Source organism: Triticum aestivum, chromosome 1D, assembly GCF_018294505.1.
Source record: "Triticum aestivum cultivar Chinese Spring chromosome 1D, IWGSC CS RefSeq v2.1, whole genome shotgun sequence".
In the NCBI taxonomy this organism is placed as follows: Eukaryota; Viridiplantae; Streptophyta; class Magnoliopsida; order Poales; family Poaceae; genus Triticum; species Triticum aestivum.
Genome location: NC_057796.1, coordinates 67111383 through 67119242, shown reverse-complemented (window position 1 = coordinate 67119242; position 7860 = coordinate 67111383).

Sequence of the window (7860 nt, the reverse complement as noted above, 5' to 3'; positions counted from 1 at the left end):
AAGCTTCTCTGGCGGTTGCGGCTGGCCTAAACGCCTTCCCCGGCGAGGTCTACGATGGTCTAAGCTTCTTCCTAGCCTAGACCCCCCGCCGGAGTTAGTGGAGGCGCGCCACTCCGCCCGCGAGGTTCGGCCATTCTTCCGGCCGCGCCGAGCTCCTGACTTCTTCTCTGCCGACGTGCGGCCATCTCCTCTGTCGTGCAGTTGCTGCCGCCCGCACCCGCCGCCGCCGACGGCTGCGCAACCCGCAGCCGGCCAATTTCGTCCACCACACAAGCAAGGTATTCGACGAAATTCCCGAAGGTAAGAAAATGATGAAACTTGACGGTTTTTTTGTTGGGGATGGAAAGTTAGTTTGACGGTGATTTTCTGCATTGTAGATGAGCTCGTGTGACTCCTCTTTCGTGGACGATTCCTCGTCAGATGAGGAATTTGATTTGAATGAAGAAGAGGACATTGCAATGCTAGTGGGCCGAAGCACAGTGGTTCTGTGTATGGCCGTGCGTTCATTCGGAGAGAACGGGTTGATGTGCACAAGAGGTTGATGTGCAACTACTTCGGTTCACCGCCTGTTTTTCCGGAGAGGTACTTCCGATGCCGGTTCAGAATGTCCAAAGACTTGTTCATTCACATTCGCAATTTCGTGAAGCAGCATGATCGATCCTTCGAGCAGAGGAGGAATTGTGCAGGGTTGCTTGGACATAGCACCGAACAGAAGGTCACTACCGCATTGCCCGATGACCTACGGTGTTCCAGCAAACTACATTGATGACAACTTGGCGATGGCAGTGAGCACTTCTATATTCTATGTCAAACAATTTGCAAAGGCTATGATAGAAGTTTTTGGTGCAGAGTACTTGAGAGCTCCCAATGCTCAGGACACTCAGGGGCTGTTGGAGATGAACAAAGCTTGTGGGTTTCTAGGTATGCTAGGGTCCGTCGTTTGCATGCATTGGAAGTGGAAAATTGCCCAAAAGCATCGCATGAATAGTTCAAGGGTCGCGGGAAGGATGCCAGTATCATTCTTGAGGCCGTTGCCGATCAAGAAAAAAATGGTTTTGGCATTCATATTTTGGGATGCCTGGATCTTGCAATGACATCAACGTGCTCGACCGGTCACCTCTTTTTGCCAAGTTAGCAAATGGAGAAGCACCACCAATGACCTTCGAAGCAAATGGCCGCACATATAACTACGGGTATTATCTTGCGATGACATCTACCCGAGGTGGAGTACTTTTGTCAAGCCAATTGCAAAACCCCAAGGTAAGAAAGAACTCGTCTTTCACAATGCACAAGCGGCGGCTAGGAAAGATGTTGAGAGGGCTCTTGAGATTTTGCAATCCCAATTTGCTATTGTGTGTGGACCATCTAGATTCTGGGATAAAGAAACCCTTTGGTATATCATGACTGCTTGTGTGATCATGCATAATATGATCATTGAGAATGAGCGTGGACAGGGTTTAGATTACACCTTCTATCACTTGATGGGTATACGCGTTATGCCCATGAGAAGAGAGGAGCAAACTAAATGCTTCATGAAGATGTACAATGAAATTAGAGACTCCAATGCGCACGATCAACTTCAGAAGGATTTGTTGAAGGAGTATCGGAAATATCATGACGAAAGAGGTGCCTAGTTTTATTTATTTGTTTGTTGTATTGTGCAAAACTATGTTGTATGTTGTTGCATTTGATCTTGTGGATTCGATGAACAATGTAATAATTTGATATTGTGGACATGTGCAATTTTTAAGTTGATTATCGGATGTATTATTTCAATTTGTGCGGCTGTACCGCGGCTACAGCGGCCGCATGGTCGGCGGCCGGTTTTGCATCTCTAATTTGCATCTTCTACCAGAGTTGCTCTTTTACATCTACGTTTTGCATTTTCTGTTGGAGTTGACACTTTTTGGTGATGCAAAAAGTACTTTTTAAAGATGTAGATTTTTACATCTCCAAATTTGCATTTTTTTTATTGAAGATGCTCTTACCACATTTACATGATTTATTCCGTGTAAATGGCCGTGCTGCTCATATTGGGAGATCGCCATTTTTTGTTCTCTTTTGAAAATTCAGTTTTTTTAGGGGCTTTTGAAAATTCAGTTAACCGTGAGCGCAATGCCAAGAGAATAAGAGCAAGTGGAGGGAATGTGCATTGCTTTACGGCGAAAAGCGCATCATATCGTTGGGGGTAGGGACCTGCTAATGCTATGGAGCAGAACGTAAATCAGCTTTCCTTCTCGCACTTTTTAAATGTGCCGGGCACGAACAGCACGGCACCGTGCCGTCACTTTCACATCAAGCAATTCGACGACCCCATTCATACAGGAAAAAGGCCCACAAAGCTAAGCTCAACAGCGCATAACTTGAGCAGTTTAAAACTTAGCAACTCCAACGGGACGACCCATTTCGTCTGCTGGTGTCCGTTTGGGTCGGCGTGACGCGCGTCCACTTTTTATCCGTGCCGACCCATTTTCGGCCTTTTTTAAGCTGGATTTGCGTCGACGTGGACACGAGATGGACGCGCGCTCGCCTTCTCCTCCCCGGACCCGCTGGTCGGTAGCACATTGGCCTCCCCCCTCCAACAGCAATCATCGCCCGCCTTCTTGGTCGCCGACGCCGCCGCTCATTTTTGCCGGCGACTCTACCAGCTGCCGGTGCCTTCACATCCACCCAGCAACGCTGCCAACTCCCACGTCACCCGCCATCGCCGTCTTGCCGCCGGGGAGCCGGCTGCTTCCCACCCCCGCCCCCCCCCACCACCACACAGCCGCCCGCGACCAAGAAGCCGCCTCGCCGCCCCGGCCAGATCCTCACCGGCACGCTCGTCGGACGCCGGCAGGGCAGCTAGCTGGTCCGTGCGCGCCGCGACTCCCTTCGTCGGCTTTCTCCTTCGTCGACGCCCGCAAGCAGTTCGACAGTTTGTCAAGGTACAAAATGGACTCCGCCGACGAATTCTTTTTTCACAATTTCCTTTGCGACTGCCGCCATTCGAATGCTTGCATACGGAGTGCCCGGTGATCTCATTGACGAGTACGTCTGTATGAGCGAGTCTACATGCCTAGAGTCCCTGTATAAGTTCTGCAAGGCTGTTATTGCTGTGTTTGAACCTGAGTACTTGAGAGAGCCGACTTCTGAAGATACAACCCGTTTGTTGGCGATGAATGCCAGCAGGGGCTTCCCAGGGATGTTTGGCAGCATAGCCTGCATGCACTGGGAGTGGAAGAATTGTCCTTCTGCTTGGCAAGGGCAGTATAAGGGCCATGTCAGGGCTTGCACTGTCATACTAGAGGCCGTGGCGTCTCAAGTTCTCTGGATCTGGCACTCTTTCTTTGGCATGGCTGGATCACACAATGATATCAACGTGCTTCAGCGCTCGCCGGTGTTTGCTAGGCTTGCCGAAGGCAACAGCCCACTGGTGAACTTTACTATCAGCGGCCACAACTACGACAAAGGATACTACCTGGGTGACGACATCTATCCTCAGTGGACCACTATTGTCAAGACAATCCCCAACCCTGTCGGAGAGAAGAGGAAAAGATTTGCCCAATAGCAAGAGAGTGCTAGGAAGATGTCGAGCGTGCCTTTGGTGTTTTGCAATCTCGATGGGCATCGTTCGGTATCCTGCTAATACCCAGAGCACGCAGAAACTGTGGGAGGTGATGACTGCTTGTATGATCATGCACAATATGATCGTAGAAGACGAGCGTCCGGAACGTCTGTATGATCAAGGGTTTCAGTTTCAGGGTGAGAATGTTGTGCCTGAGTATGGAGGAGCGGCAACGTTTGAACAGTTCACCCAATTTCATCATGACATGCGTGATTGAAAAACTCACGTGCAACTGCAAAATAATTTGGTTGAGCATATGTGGGCTCATGTTGGCAACCAATAGATATATCTTCTTTCATTCGGCTTGCAAAACTATGTGAGACATTTTTATTTTTATTTTTATTTTTATTCGGCTTGTAAAACTATGCTATTTTATTTGGTTCAAACTATGTTATTTGACTATATGTTTAAATGCAAATTTATTAATGCAAAATTGAGCTATTTGTTGAACTAGGGCGGCCACGCCGGCACATATGAGTCGGCGCGTTGGGCGCGCTGCCGACCCATATCTAAAATAGGACGGACGTCGGGCGGCCGGCCGACCCAAACGGACAAAAAGCGGATGAAATCGCCGTCCGTTTAGGTCGCTCCATTGGAGTTGCTCTAAATGACATATATGTGTCCTCAGCCCGTGCAAGTGCACGGGCTAGCATTTACTAATTTTATGCACTATATGCACATTTATAAATACAACACATATATGTTTACGGATCCCACGTTATTATTATTTGTTCCCTTGGTCATATCAAGATCGATCTAATCATGATGCCCATAAATGATATACTGGTTCCCTTTCTTCTCAAAACATGTCTATATTAACCGCGAGCAAAGAAAATTCCCTTGACCAGAGCAAATAAATGCTTATGCATGGTTATATATGTCAACATCCAATTCGTCAAGTTTGAAAATAACACATGAAATATTACTAATTCATAGATGCTTGAGATGAGTTCGTGCACCAAAATCGAAAATAAATGAAGCACACATATAAGTCATAGATCTCTTTGGACAGAAAGATAATGTGCCAAGCAGAACAGAGTAACACATATTGTGTCATATATCAGAGCTTCCAATTTGTCCAGGATACTTTTTTGTGCTTGCTATGTATCCTAAATATATGAGGTAAATTGACACTGAACAGAAGATATTCATGTGTAGTACATAATATGCTACAAACAGGTATACTCCTACCTAAGTGATTTATGTTGGAGATATGAGCAATTTACCGAATGATTTTATTAACAGAAATACAAGATAAAGCATGACCAGAATAGTAGTGATAAAACAAGCCATACGATTTGACAAAGAGAAGGTAAATAGCATATTCATATATGAACTGTAACTAAACATATCTAGAGCAGACAGTATAGCAAGTTGCATATGTGAAATAGAGTCTAACATATCTAAGGCAAATACTAGAACAAGGAACTGCAGCAGGACCTCTAATAGAAAGGAGAAGAACACGTACGGGACAGCAGCAGCAGAAGCGCTGGACTTGGGGTCGGTGTCCTCGCCTGCCATGTCGTCGAGGAGGATGTGGACGTCAGGGAAGAAGTCGTCGTCGGGGAAGTAGTCGTCGGCGACCGGATCGTCCGTGATGAAGCAGCCAGTAGTCGCGCTGAGCGCTCCCCAAAAACCTTATCACCCTTCTCCCGTACAGGACTCAAAAGGTGCGGTTTCGGAGGCCTACTGTCCCGACGTGCGGTGCACGCCGCAAGCCGGATGAGGAAGACAGCAGCAGCTCAGAGATGGAACCGATGGCGAGGGAAGGAGTAGTTCCGGTGCGTCTCTCTGGGAGGAGCGACCTCCCTTTTATAGGCGCAAGAGAAGGAGGCGAGAGGGCAGCGACGGGAGGCGAAACAAAGAGACGGAGATGAAGCAAACAGCCAGCAGCCGAAGGGCTGCACCGTTCGCATTCGAACTCCACTTTCGCAAAAATCTTTTCAGCTTCCGTGTGACATCGGCTCGGCTCATTCCCGCAACCCACGGCGCGGCGCAGCGCGGCGCGTCGACGAGGCATGGCGTGGCGTGGCGAGGCGGGCGGCGGAGGATGAGCGCGCGTGGATGTCCCTCTTGTTCTCATGCTCATACAAGTGGGGAAAGAACCTCCCTTATAAAGAGGTCCAACTCCCTCTAAACTAGCAATGTGGGACTAAACTTTAGTTACACCTCTTGCCTTGCACGAATGGGCTGCGTGGGCCTCTAGGATTTATTAGGAATTTCTGAAACTGCTATTGGGCTAGGCCCAAAATAGACAAAATTCCAGCAATCCCCCACCAGATCCGAGAGGCACACAAAATTTGCCTTTGGTTCCAAAACACTGTTTTATATACCGATACTGCAGTGGATACTGTTAAGTTGAACTTCCACCTAGAACTCTATGCTACACTAGTAAGCAACTTGAACAGTGGACTGGGCCTTGAACTGCAAGTTTTCTGCGAATCTAGCTTCACATAAAGCCTTGACCGATACGTGGCTACCGTGGGTCTTCCCCGCGGGTGGAGCTTATGCGTCATACTCCGTGACCTTTCATGAGTTTACTAGAGAGAACCCTACTCTCATAGACTGCGACGTTTGACAATCAGACTCATATAGGTGTGTTCTTCAAAAGATGTTCTGCAGGATAACATCTCTGCTTAAATGAGCCACTTAGAACACATTAAGATATACATCAACCTGCCATGCAGATTAGGAGAGTATTGCATCAAATGGAGTGGTATTGTGAATAGTAAGGATACTCTCCTCTCAGTTGACCAACAGCTTGTCTTCCACATCTAATTCACGGGATCTCCGATCACAAAGAATAGGTTACCACTGTGAACAACTCATATTATGGGTCTCATACCCATCTCCCTCGATGCATTATCTATCACATTACGTGATAGACCCTTAGTAAAAGGATCTGCCAGATTTTTAGACGTTTGGATATAATCCAATGCAATAACTCCGGAGTTTTTCATTTTCCTGACAGACTTTAACCTTCTCTGAACGTGTCTTGATGACTTCATGTTATCCTTTGAGCTGCTCACTTTCGTGATCACAGTTTGATTGTCGCAGTTCATAAGGATACCCAGTACAGGTTTCTCAACAATCGGCAAGTCATTCAAGAGCCGACGAAGCCAACATGCTTCGACCGTAGCTATATCTAGTGCTGTGAGTTCTGCTTCCATTGTTGACCTCGTTAAGATGGTCTGCTTGCAAGACTTCCAAGAAACAGCGCCACCTCCATAAGTGAATACATACCCGCTCGTGGCCTTTATCTCATCAGCATCTGAGATCCAGTTTGAGTCACTATACCCTTCAAGCACCTTTGGGTGCCCAATGTAGTGAATTCCATAATTCGCAGTGCCTTTCAAATAACGCAAAACTCTCTCTAGAGCTTTCCAATGCACATCTCCTGGTTTTGAAACAAACCGACTCAGTTTGCTAACAGCAAAAGAGATGTCAGGTCTTATAGCACTGGCTAAGTACATAAGCGAGCCAATAATCTGAGAATACTTCAATTGGTCTCGAGCAATTCTTCGATTCTTTCGAAGCAACACACAAGCATCATATGGTGTTGGAGAGGGCTTGCAGTCACTGTAGCCAAAGCAACTCAAGATCTTTTCCACATAGTGAGATTGAAGCAATGTAATCCCACCATCATCGTCTCTCAACAACTTGATGTTCAGAATGATATCAGCCGCTCCTAAATCCTTCATCTCAAAGCAACGAGATAGGAAATCATTGACCTCCTTAATAACATTCATATTTGTTCCGAAAATCAGTATGTCATCAACATACAAGCAAAGGATAACTCCCTCGCCCCCACCATGGCAATAGTACACACATTTGTCAGCTTCGTTTACAACAAAGCCTGCAGCTGTTAAAGTTCTTTCAAACTTCTCATGCCACTGTTTGGGTGCTTGCTTAAGTCCATACAAAGACTTCAGCAACTTGCACACTTTCCCTTTCTGACCATCTATTACAAACCCATCTGGCTGTTCCATATAAATTTCCTCGTCCAACTCTCCATTTAGGAAAGCAGTCTTAACATCCATTTGATGAATGAGAAGACCATGCGAGGCAGCTAGTGAAAGTACAACTCGAATAGTGGTCAGTCGAGCCACAGGTGAGTAAGTATCAAAGAAGTCTTCACCTTCCTTTTGGGTATAACCCTTAGCCACGAGCCGAGCCTTGTACTTTTCAATAGTACCATCAGGCCTAAGCTTCTTCTTGAATACCCATTTGCATCCTATAGGTCTGCACCCATA